The following is a 13,945-nucleotide window of genomic DNA, read 5'->3' as shown; positions in this document are numbered from 1 at the left end:
TTTATTTTTTTTCACGCATCGTCCCAACTCCAATGTTTTCTGTTTCTTCCAAGAAAATATGTACATTTTAGAAAAAAAAATAACTCCTTATTATTTAAAAAAATGAGCTTGACAATAAAATCGATTGAAAGTCTTAGAAAATTTAAATCCTATAAATACTTTCTATATTTTGATTTCCCTCCTAAATTTATAAATAAGACGAGGCTAAAAACAAGAGGTGTATGGTATGTGCATTTTTTTAACCAAATTATTTTAATAGGATTTTGAAAAATTAAATTTATATTTTTTTTAATAAACTATCTTTATCTTTTTATTTTTTTAAATTTACAAATTTTTATTCGTATTTACACACACACACGATGGCCAGTGTTGCCCGATTGTAAAATATATTTTAATTTATACAGATTTTGTATTCATTATTATGAAATTAACTCGCTATTGATTATTATATTGTACCTAATATATAGTAGTGATTTCAAAAGTTATTGAAAATGTTGAAATCTTACTTGGGTACCATCAGCTAGAATTAAAACCAAAGCGTGTAGTTCTCCAGGAACATTTGCTACCACATGACCCAGGGACATATAGATATCTAAACATCAAAAATTAATGCAGTTTAATGTATAAATATATATTTGCACATGCATAGAGGAGCACTTTAAGTTAACTCATACCTGCCAAGTTCCAATTTTTCGATTTTGACTCTTTAGCAGCTATTTTTACCAGCCAAAATCAAATCAGAATTTGTTCTATAAGTCAAAATCCCTTATGTCAAGTTTTTAGTCTCAAGATAAAAATTGAAAAAATAGTTTGATAGACCGTTCTGCGCGCGCACACACAGTCACTTATATACTAGCAGGCTGTCCAGCGTTGCTCAGTCGTAAAATATGCATAAATATTATATTTTATATAATATAGAAACTGAGACCTGTGCATTCGAGTGTTATGGTTTTTCTAAACAGTTCACTTCTTGAAAGTAAAAGAAATAAATAAAAATAATACTCCAGCTGAGATCGAAATCAAAACCTGAAGACAATGAGTCGTCTGATAACATTTAGGCCAGCTTGATACGATATTTAAAAAGTGTATTCAAATCTACTTATTCTTGACATAAGGAAGCTGTCATTTGAATGATTAATGCATACACATTTGTGAAACAGTTGACAAACAGATAAAAATCCGATGACCCGTATGTACCAATTTTTCAATTTTGACCCCTTAGCAACTCCCCCTTTTTTTCCAGATGAAAACTAATTAAAAAGTTCTCCACATGTCTGAGTACCCTATATACAAAATTTAAAATCTTTAGATAAAAAATTGTTGAGTATATATGTTGAGAATTGTTCTTGCACATATGTTCTTACTTATATATATATATATATATATATATATATATATATTACTTTCACCCCAAACAAGGCACATTGACATAAATCCCTAATATGAATTAAGGGCCCATACCTACAGGGGGATCCTAATCGAGAAGTTGTGTAGTGAGATGTTCACATTACATTTAAATTTCTGCATGTTGATGGAGAGAATTCCAAAGGCCAGCAGTTCTAAGAAAGAAACTAATAGTGAAAGGCCATCTTACATCTGTGGACCGGACTTCTATGGTAAAGGTGTTTGATTTTGTTGACACGTGGGTTGGTCAACAGTAGTTACATTGTGGAGGCACCAATGCAGTCAGTTCATTGGAACACATTCCATTAAAGTGCTTGTAAAATAAGCTCAGCTATGTAACAGTGATTTAAATATGGTAGATAGTTTTTGCTCTATTAGATTAGAAACTTTTATTTTTGGGGGACCTGTCTAAGAGGGAGACACTAGTGGTGGATGCACTAGCTCAGGTATGACAACGATACTCCATGCATGGGCAGATGATGTCTTTGAAGCAATATAGAATACTGACGGATATGAGAAAATTTCTAGCTTGGTAGAGGGAGCCTATTTTCTTTGCGGCAACCTTTATATCTTCTATGTATTTGTCCTAACCTGTTACATGTGAATGTTCGGTCAAAGAGTTGGAATCATGGACCCTTTGATAGACGGCAATCGGTTGTTGAAAAGGTTTCTTATAATTGTTAAAGGAAGAGAGATTTATCTTAGTAGCATTAAATGTTAGCATTCATTTATGTCCCCATTCCACTACAGACTGGAGGTCATTTTTTAAGTATTTCTTTGCATGTGTGTGTGTTGGCTTGGCCCACATGTTGAGAATAGAGCATGGTATGTTTGGCCTTTGGGTTAAGATCACAGTTCCATCAAGCTGAAAAACAGTGGGTGGTCTACCATTTAGACAGGGTTGGGAAGGTCTTACTAACATTTGTTTTTACTTCGTTTTTCCCCACCCTCATGCCAATGAAATTATTTTAATTAAAAAGATTTATGTTCATATTTATTTATTCAGTTTAAAAAAAAAAATCGATTAGGTAATCTTAGGTAGACGACCTCTCGAGTGAATTTAGTATTATGATGATTGAAGATTCCATTCAGGAAAATGATATATATAAGGTACAGTGACAAGGATAACCATAGACACCTCCCCAACATTTTCGAATGGTCTAGTGCCTAATTTATTTTGTATTTTTCAGAAGTAAATAATTCACAGTGTAGTATCTGTTCTGATGCTACACTTAAGTAAATTTGTCCTTAGTCAATCTACGGGAAACCCTTCTATACTGAGGCAATTTTTATTTGTGCCTATTTCCAGAGTGCTCCTTTGGGGGGGGGGGTCCCCATATTAAAAACGACCTTGTTCTCGTGGGGAAGCAATTAAATAGCAATGGAGCACGGTGCACTCCTCTCGGAGATGATTGCATGAAAGAGCTCGTTTACGAAAATTGACTAATAACGGTTCAAGGATCAACACCTGCCCCCCCCTCCCTATTAATGTCATGATGTTAAGGCGTACAATAGTTTACTATTTCGCTAATTCCAAACCTTTTTCTGAACATTAGTACGGATTTAGGTAAGTCTGTCCTACTAGAGATATCCTAATGGTTATCTCTGTACACGTATACCCGTACACTAGACGAGGCTGGTGAAGCTAGGGTGGTAGTAATGATACCAATCTTTTGACAAGGTTTGTTATGAAGGCTAAGGCCTTCTCTTTATTAATCCTTATAGTTTTTTTTTGTTTTTTTTTTGTAGGATTTGAAAGGATGTGAAACTTTACTGTATTCGTGCAATAATAATTATTAACAAGTAAAGCTGTGTATTTAGTATAGTTTATTTATATTAATATTTTGGCTACATATATTCAAACATGTTTCAGCTATAACCTTATTTCAGCTAAGTTTCTTCAGACCAAATTAACAGTGATGAAGATCTATAACAAATGTATATTTTATATATATTAAGCCCCCCCCTCCTCCTTGGGTAGAGCACTGTTGTAAATATATCTCACCTGCTGCTTAAATTGCTATAAAGTGAAGCTCGCTGTTGGTTTGTAAATAAAGAAGCAGCTTGAGCACTGTAAAAGTGGTGGTCGAGTGTTTATTTAAATGGACATTTGATGAGGTCGTTTGCGGGCACCTATCCCATGGACCAGAGCTTAGAACTGTCAACTATCAACTAGATGTATATTGTAGGTTCAATCTCTGGCTAGGGATGAGTCTTGGTCTAGCTGCACTGTTGAGCTGTGATACAACGGAACAGTACTGTATGTGGATGACTTTATATATATATATATATATATATATATATATATATAATGTTCTCAATATCTAGTTTCTTTTATTGGAAACCTGTAATAATGGCGCCACACTAAAATGTATTCCTGCAAAATGGGAGAAATTCTAAAATTGTCTGCCTGTTGGATATTTGACTAACAATGCTACTCAATTAAGATTCTTCCTGTTAAGAATGTGTTTTTTTTTCTTTATATTTTCTTTATTTTTATTTATTACACGTTTATAAAGACAAAAAGGAATAATAAAATGCTACTAAAAGTTGACAAGTTTGTAACTTTGTTATTAAAAACAGCAAAGCTGATAAAAAGCACTTTTACAAGAAATACAGAAATGAAAAAAAAAAAGAAGGGATGGAATGAATTTCCAGATGAAATGTTATCACGTTTGGATTGAATGCTGTAGGAAAGCAAAACCGGCTTTCTTGCTAGAAATCTAATGGGTTTGCTTAATACCATTTCCATTGCTCTTATTCGCATGACGAGATTTATGGCCGATTCTTCAGTCCTTTGAGTGGAATAATGGCCGCTGGTGTACTTGCCAGCTCTTAAAGATTCTTGGCTTTTTCACTAGGTGAAACACTTGTTTACATTTTCTAGGATTGAAACTAAATAACTAGAATTTCATCAGGCTTCGAAAATCTTCATTCTAAGTTAGTCTTTAGCCGGTTTTGTCCAGGAGTTTTTTTTGTTGTTTTTTTTTACTTATATTTTATCTTTTTTTTAACTGTGCCTTTTGTTTTTGTTTGTTTTTCATAAACATTTTCATAAGATTTTGAAAATTAACTTTAATTATTACAGTGTTACTTGGTCATTTAATTATTAAATTAAAACAAATGATTATAAAATTAGAATTAATAAAGGTGTTGTTTTAATCTATATTTCTGAAAATTATTGGATGTGATTAGATTCTAAAATAAGAATTTGCCAGCCAGAAATAACTTTGTTTAGCAATTTAGATGCTTTCATATTTCTTGCAAATTTTAAAGGGTAATGAAGTTTTTTTTTTTTTTTGTTTTTTTTGTTTAATTCACTCCCCAGTCCAATCCAGTCCAGAGAGGTTGTAGCCGAGATTGAACTCCCTACATGAGTTTGTAGTGTAATTCAAATCTTGTCGGTAGTTGAGTACTTGATGCTTCACCGGGGTTGTCAAGGGTATTTTTTATCTTAAAACAAACCTTAGACGGGGTGTGTACCACGGCTTAAGAGAGTCCTGTATACCCTTGAGAGAAGGATAAACCGTGCCAGTTTCTCAACCTGGTATTTTACTTCGCGGTACATACAGCGCCTCACCTTTCCAAATGGTCACCCATCTGGTACTGGCCAGGCTAAATGTTGCTCAACTTTGGTGATCTGGCAAGAACCGGTGTGTCGACATGATTGTGCCGTACGATGTAAAGGTGATAATTCACTCTTCCATATCTGTTCAATCTGGTCAATTAAGATGTAGGTTATATGTTTCAGTGACATTTATCTCTGAAGCAATTTACGAAAAGTTAACTGATATGTGATATTAAAAAAATGTGGAATACGAAAGAGATTAGAAAAGTCTTCAGTTCATAATTCTAACAAAAGCCACTTAAATAAGGTCGAAGAGTACAATAGCCATCTCGTTCTAAAAGTAGCAAAAATAAAAGAAAGCAGTCTGAAACATTAAGAAATCAAATAATTGAAGAAATATCGTCAAACACAGAATTATTTTGGATTGAAAGGTTTTCGAAATATGAGAAAGCTCAAAAGGAATTTTATAATATTTTTATTAGTAAGTTTTAACAAGATTCAAATGACAGACAAATCTTAGCATAGTTAGAGCCAAATCTGTGATGATGCAAAATAATGATACATATCATAATTAGAGGGAAATCACCACGCCTGTGGAACTCTCTTCCGTTTGCCTGTTTCCCACCTGACTACAACTTGGATGTCTTCAAGTCCAACATAAACAAATTCCTGATAAACCGCCCCCTTAAGTAAGACACTTTATCAGATCTCCATTACTAATGATTACTATGATATTATCCCATTGATTATTGTACATGCAATAACCCTTATCCCGAGTGGCTTCCAGGCGTTGATAAGTGGTGACTACCATGTAAAAAGAAAAAAAGAAATAAATCTTATACATTTAACCAGCTAGCCAATGGCAATATCCTTCGAAAGAGAAAGTGTCATGGGAATATTAAATTCATAAGCGTTCCCTAGTTGCATGTATATGAGGATGTTAGGTTTTTGAAGTTCTTGCAGAGAAGTGTTGACATCTTCCTACATACAGTGCCTGATATTCCCATATCGTCCCTCATCCCTAGGTGCAAGATAGCCTTTTACTCCAATAGTTTCTTCCCCAGAACTGCGGGTCTTTGGAACTCCCTTCCGGGATTCTGCTTTCCCAACTGCAATGATATGCAGAAGTTCAAGTGTAATGTTAACAAACATCTTTCTACTCATCTCCCTTCATAATGACCCCGCTAATTAAGTCTCTAATAGTAGCCCCCTGCTTCAAAGTGGCACTGTGCCTTGTTTGGGGTGAAAATTGAATAAAAAAAAAAAAAAAAAAAATCTGGTATTGGCTAGGTTCAATGTTGTTTAACTTTGGTGATCTAATGAGAATCAGTGTGTCAATATGATTATGTCATATTATACACTTCATATAAAACACAACTAATTACAACAAAATCATAAGATGACAAGACGTCATTTTTTTTTTTTTTTTTTAAATTCCATAAAATGAAAAGATCAAATATTGACAAATAAGTCAACCTACAACTTAAAATAAATAAATGTATTTTTCGATTGATTTACTCAAGTCATATATAAATGAATAACCCAATTTGTTTAATAATTTTTTTTTCTTTTGTGCTTTTTCGTTATTAGAGCGAAAATCAAAATATTAAATTTCAATAAAACCAATGATATCTACTTAATTGTCATGCCGCGGTAATTAACATATCCAAAAATTACAAAAAACGATAACATAGAAATTTAATTATTGATGAAATTAGTCAGAGTTGAGTTTTGCTAAATTGGCCTAAAATTTCAGAAAATCATTACCTCCTCTGTTACAAGTTGAACCCTCGGTTGTTTTGAGCAAAACTCAATGTTCACTAATTGTCTTTGAAAACTATTTTCATTAATAATTAATTTTCTACCTTATCGTTTTTCATAATTTTTGGATATGTTCATTATTGTGACACGACAATAAAGTACCGTTGGTTTTACTGGTAATTTCATGTTTCAATTTTCATATTTCGTTCTTATAATGAAGCAGCAAACTTTCTGTTAATAACTTATTTTAAGCCATAAGGCATAAAAGGTGGCCATCAACTTGGCCCATTTCATGTCTTTTAGCTAAGTAACTTCAACCATTGCCTACTTTATGGTTCTAAGTAGATAAGTTTCCTGTATCTTAATTAGTTTGTAGGTAAAGAAACCTGATGTGCTATTTAACACTTATAGCTACAAGCCATTCCATTGTATTGGCCTTTCACATATTGGTGCATTGTTATATGATTTGCTCCAGCAGTGAAGACAATAATATAGACGTCATGGGGTTTTATGAATCTAATATAACTGGTACTGTTTTTTACTCGGCAAAAAATTAGAATTATCGACGCGTTGTGAAACGTTATAATTTGATAAATGATATATTTTATTAGCTGCCTCTACCTTGAATTCCCTAGAAATCTTTTCACTTTAATTTTTCTTGTTCTCTTTTTTTTTTTTTTTTTTTTTTTTTCAATGCTTTTGTTTATTTTTAGAAAAATTTTTGAATGTATAATTTAATTGATATTGTTTGTTCATTAATTTATTAATTGGACAACCAAATTATTGTAAAACTGTTTTCATTTCTATTTATAAAAGCTTGGGATGTAAAACAGCTTTCAAAAACTTAGAATCTTTTAATAGATGAGGATTTGCTAATAATTTCAAAGTTAGAAATTTCGATTCGGCATTTTAAAGGCTTCTAAGTTCCTTACAAATTTCAAAAAATTAAAATGGGTGACTTGTTTACAAAGATATTAAAAAAATACATCCTAATGGATTTAATTTTATAATCAAACTAGCATGGGCGCCCGGCGTTGCCTGGGTGTTTGTATGTGTATGTTAAGCAAAAAAAAAAAAAAAAAAAGTGGTTGTAGGAAAGCAGGCTCGAACCTGTACCGCAAAGGAGGAAAAGAACGGAATAAAACCTAACGTTTATGCTGTTACGATCACCGCCAAACCGGAAGCAACATTTTTTAAAATTAAGGCTAGACAATCTAAAGGAGAGGATAACTTTCAAAAATATCGGCGAAAATAGTGACTCCCCCCCTTGTAGAAAAGTGCCTAGTTGAAGGGGAAGATATTAATATTTTTAGCCAATTTTTCGATATTTGTTGTATGAAAGGTCGAACTTTAAAACGATACTGATCTTGGTAAAATCCGTTGCCTCTATTGAAAGTTTAAGGCAGACATGCAAACAGACATATATACATACATTTATATATTAGTAACTAAAATTTTTCGACCCAAACTGATGAAAAAGTTTTCCCTATCTCTGAATACCCTTTATGTAAAATTTCAAATATTTAGACTAGAAATTGTCTGAGTAATTTGGAAGGGACTTCAGAGGTCAATTTTTAAAAAAATATTACCCTTATTATGACCCCTTAAAATTTATTGTTTTGGGCTCAAATCAAGTTATTAAGTTAAATCAGTGTCCAAGGAACCTATATCTAATATTTCAAGTGCGTAGACCGAAAATTGTCGGAGGAGTTTGTTAGAGTTCTCAAAGGTCAAATCGTTGAACTTTAACCCCTTAATCACCAAATTTCTGGCCAAAAACTGATCACATCGATTTTCCCAAATCTCGGTAATCTGTATATCAAATTTCGAGTCTGTAGACTAAAAATTGACAGAGTTATTGCGTAGGGAAATGTACATAGACACACATCTACAGACACATTCACTTTTATAGATATATAGATTATATTTTTGAATAGGATTTTAAAAAATTTATTTTATTTCATGCTATTGAATTTTATATTTCGATAAATATTTGATTAATGGTAAATACAAAGACGAACATATTTGCATCTAAATTATCAAAGTTACATTAACGGAAAAAAAATAAATGCATGAAGTTGTTTAATTTTATTATATAAATGAATATAGGTTTTAAAATTTAATATCATAGGGTTTTTAAAGAGTGGAAGCTGAATGAAATTTAAGTCCATATAAACACATGTACACATTTTTCGGAGGGTGGAGTGTACTGTGAAAAGTGACATTAGAATTTTCCTCAACAGAATTTTAAATAGACAAAAATTCAATAATATTCAGTGGTCATCCCTGCCATCTGAGTGACTGCAAATCTCCAAAGAAACCGCAGTGCTCTTCATTTTATTATTGTAACTCTCTTGGTGCTGCGGCATCATTATCTGTGAAATCTCACTGACACCGTCTGATGGATTTCCCTGGAATTAGTGACAAATCTACTAAACGTTCTAGCACTTTTCGTTTCCTTATAGTTATGTTATAGATGATAACATCCCGCATTGGTCCTTCCATTTTCTAAAATTCTCTGATGTAATGAACCACTCTTATTTTTGTTTGTTTTTGTTTTTTTAAGGAGAAGGTGTTGCATATCGTCAGATTTTTACTTGATATGTGTGTGTGTGTTTTTTTTTTTTACGTAGGCATCACCACTTATTAAGGTGAAGAGGCCACTCGAGGTTAAGGGTTAAAGAGTGTACAGTAGAGATTGGACAATATAGTAACAGTTAGTAATGGAGATTTGGTAAATTTCCATGGCAGGTGCTCGTCTGAACTCCAATCTCTGGTCCCCCCTCGCCAATGTTTCACGAAAAACACCAGTCTAGCTGAATCCACTGTGAAAAATTTTCCCCACTCTATATCTGTGCCTAAATCAAAACGCAGATTCCATGAACAAAACTTTTTTCTTAGAACTGCACGCCTGTGAAACTCTGTTCCGTCTGCCTGCTTCCCACCTGACTACAACTTGGATGTGTTCAAGTCCAACGTTAACAAATTCCTGATGAACCGCCCCCTTAAGTAAACACTTCATCAAATCTCTACACTAACGTAATGTACTTGCAATAACCCTTATCCCTGAGTGGCTTCCGGGCCTTGATAAGTGGTGATCACTGTGTAAAAAAAAAAAAAAAAATTTCTTAACTTATATGAAACGGCTCATCAAAAACTTGTTTGCGTTAGACTTGAAGACAACCATATTGTAGTCAGCTGGAAAGCAGAAAAACGGAAGACAATTTCATAGGCGTGCAGTTCTAAGAAAGAAGCTTTGCGTATGGAATCTACGCTTAGGTTTAGGCACAGATAAAAAGTGGGGGAAACTAGTGATATTTTTTTCTGCTAGACGGGTGTTTCTTGTGAAAGTTTGGCGAGGGGAGACCATAGAATGGAGCTCAGCCTAGCACCTGCCATGAAAATAACGATAAAGCAAACTCGCAGCATCTCTTCTGTGAGAAAGAGGTTGCTGGGAAGAGAAAAGGACATCCCCCACAAGGCTATGAAGGATAAGTCCTTTCTAGCAGCTCCTGCCCAGATGTGGCAACAGTACTCCATTCTTGGACGTACCTTGCTCTTATATAGATAGAGAATTGCATCAGCAGTGAGATATCTACTGGATCGATAGAAGGATCCCACCATTTTACCAGCGGCCTTGGCAACGGATTTAATGTGTATGTTCCATTTTAAGATCAGGAGTAAAGGTCAAGCCCAGAAGCTTGTCAAAACATGAGGCCTCCCCAAGACGAGAGCTATTCATTTCAATTGATGCCAGATAGGGGATGAGAGCGTTGATGATGTAAAGATAAAAGCTTGGTTTTAGATGCATTAAAAGTAACAAGACACCTCTTTCCCCATTGTACCACTTGCTCAAGATCAGAGGAGAGAGAATCAGAGAGAACTTGGTTGTTTACTGTCTTAGATGTGCTACCATAGATAGTAGTGTCATCAGCATAGATGTCTACGAATGATGTAAGGATGTGATTTGGAAGATCATTAATATAGATCAGGAAGAGAGTTGGGCCCAGGATGGACCCCTGAGGGACTCCAGCATTAATACTAAGAACTTCTGATTTCTGCTCATCAACCATCTCTCTTATGAACCTATCAGAGAGAAATGATTTAATAATATAGAAGACATTTCCAGCTATACCGTAGCTAGAGATTTTGTGAAGTAAACCTTTATGCCATACTCTATCAAAGACCTTTGATATGTCAAGAGCAATTGCCCTAGAAAGGTAGCCTCCGTCGAGAGATTCACTTCAGTTCTCTTGGTTTGATCTCAATCTATATAAGTTACATACATCTTTATGCCTGTGTATGTACTCATAACAGTTTCATGTTAACAGAGTTGCTATTTGGTTTACACATACACCTCTTGATACGGTGCACAAAGTGATGGGGGTGGAGACTGCGGCACTGATTCAGGTGCAGTCAAAGAAGAGCATGTCATTTACTGTGAACAGATCTATCCAAATTACTTGGATCAACTTCAGAGAATTTAAATATAGCACTTCCAGCCGTGACAACTTAGAACATTTTTTTAAAATATATATAATACATGAGAAATGGGGCATAGCTCAGCTAGTGTATGTGTGTGTGTATATATATATATATATATATATATAAATTTAAAGGAGATTAGAACAATAGTCTAAAGAGCAGAGTGTATTTTAATGTAATAGTGAAATTACTAGTTTAATTAAAATACAGGGAAAGAAAAAGTGCTCGTTGTAATTTAGATATATTTTACATTACTAAATATATATATATATATATATATATATATATATATGTATATATAGATAGATATATATATATAGAGAGAGAGAGAGAGAGAAATAAAAAGGAACAAACCCTATTATGTGTTCATCAACGTTTCATCTTTATTTCGAGACTTCCTCTGGATGAATGAGATTAACAAACAAAAAATAACAGTACAAAATATTTGAAAAGGTTTCACGTGCACAGTGTGATGCAGTTCTATTTCAGAAAAAACGGAGAAAGACGTTGGAAATTCAAAAAGGGGGGGGGGGCGCTGTTATAGAGAGATAAATTTTAGTGACGTCATATAGTCGTTAATGTAATTTTAAAAAATATGAACGCAGTTAATATTCTTACTGGAAAAAAGATATATCTGTTGAAATTCAAATATAGGTTTGTAACAAATGAAATGAGTGTTTTTTTATGTAATTTATTGATTGAGATTATATGTATTAATTATTACAGGGAGTGTTTGAATGGTGTTAGAAGGTTAACCTGTGTCTACAGTTAAATAATGTTCTTTTAATAAAAGTTTACTTATTAATGGCGCTATGTTATAGAAACCTGCACGTTGTTTAATTGTGCTTGAATTTGCGATAAGCACAGATTCAAGAAGTCTCCGACGTGGTTTATATGAAATAAATTTAACTACTTTTGCTTGTTGATGAACACATAATACGGTTTGTTCCTTTTTATTTCTCTATTTTGTCAGAATACTATTTCCATTATTTTCATCATATATATATATATATATAATATATATTTGTAGTCATCAACATACAGTCCTGTTTCGTTGTATCACAGCTCATCAGTGCCGCTAGACTAGCACCTATCCAAAGCTGAGGATCGAACCTAGAACCGTCGTGATGACAGTCGGCAGTTCTACCCCTTCACCACGGAAGCGGTGCCCGCAACTAATCTGTCCGAATGTCTATTTAAATAAACATCCGTCCGTTACTTGTAAAGTGCTCAAACGTTTGTTTGTAAACAAACCGTGAGCTTCGCGTGTGTGTGTGTGTGTGTGTGTGTATATATGTGATTGGATGATTTCAATATTTTCCCTTCGATTCCAATAGTCATATTGGAATCGAAGGGAAAATATTGGAATCATCCAATCACATATATATTCCGTACTATTCTTTATAAATCTCTAAATATTTTACTATAAAAGTGTTATTTTGTCCCGATTAGTGTAAAAACACAACTTAATTGTGCATATATTTTCTCAGACGTAAAAACACTTGTGAGGGGAGTGATCTAGAGATTTTAGTCTTACAGGAAGTTTAAATCAGTAAATATTTATTATTTCATTATTACTACAAGCAGTGGAAGATTTTTCTTTTAACCAAAATCAAGTAAAAAAGATAATTAAAAGAATCGGTTTTGGCATCGGAAAATAGGCGCAAATTTTTCCGATTCCGATACCCCAAAAAGCTCTAATTTTTCCGATTCCAATTAATTAATCGTCCCAACACACACACACACACATATATATATATATATATATATATATATATATAGTGTGTGTAATTATTAAACTGTGTGTTATGTTAAGTGATAATTTTTATATATTTTTTGTTGTCTTTCGGCTTTTCTATTGATAGAAATCTTTCTTTTTTTTACTTTTGCGTATCACTTGTTAAATTAAGATAGGCAACATTTTGGCTTCTCTCTCCCTCTCCTTTTATTTGTGTCATTGTCTCCTTTCTTGGATTTCATTTGTTTCTAATAACAATAGAGATCTTCCTACTTTTAGCCATGATGAAAAGGTGGGGGGGGGGGATCATGCTTGCAGCATCTTCCCTCACCTTTTTCACACCATTGAAGGTGGCATTTATAAACAGATCTGCCTTGTAGCCAAGAGTACAAAACAAGGTAACCACTTGCCAAAATGGTTGAAAAGAACTATTATGAATTAACAACAAAAGAAAAGAACCTACCAGCAGAATATTAGTCAGTTGTGATACTGCTTTTGAAGACAGTTCTGTTTAGAAACCCTCGCATTCCGTTCCTCCCAACGTATTACCATTTGATAATAATGAAAGATAATGGTCATTCCTGATAGGTCAGTTTTTAAAATATTCTGTTAGTAATTCTCAATAGTATACGTGTTGAAAACAGTGACTGAAAAGTTACTCTTTTTGTAGCGATCCACTGGCTTGCTGTAAAATGCTCCACTGTAAAATGCTGTTAAACACAATTTTAATATTTTATAAAGTTATAATAACGTGCCTTCCTGAGAGAAGGTATTCGAGTTGAGTTTGAAAAAGAAAGACAATGTCAAAATACAGGGTGAGGGTGACTCCCCAAAAAAACAAAAGAGGCCATCTAGAACATATGCTGTAGAACGGAGAGAAAAAAAAAGGAAAAAAGGCCAAAGACCCCTAGGGTTTTGATGTGATATTTCGAATATAATAAACTAGCTATGACCAAAGTTTCATTTCATTTCATTCGGACAAAATACTA

The 13,945-nt window shown here is 33.5% G+C and overlaps 1 protein-coding gene across 22 annotated transcripts in view; it reads left to right on the top strand.

The window, feature by feature from the left end:
• Positions 1–13,945, top strand: part of LOC145243881 (kinesin-like protein KIF13A) — a 1,028,209-nt gene that overhangs the window by 536,779 nt on the left and 477,485 nt on the right. The window lies entirely within an intron of this gene.

The sequence above is a fragment of the Euprymna scolopes genome, chromosome 22 (genome assembly GCF_053919585.1).
Source record: "Euprymna scolopes isolate OS-2025 chromosome 22, ASM5391958v1, whole genome shotgun sequence".
In the NCBI taxonomy this organism is placed as follows: Eukaryota; Metazoa; Mollusca; class Cephalopoda; order Sepiida; family Sepiolidae; genus Euprymna; species Euprymna scolopes.
The sequence above is the reverse complement of the archived record's forward strand: the minus strand, read 5'-3'. Positions and strand labels throughout refer to the sequence as shown.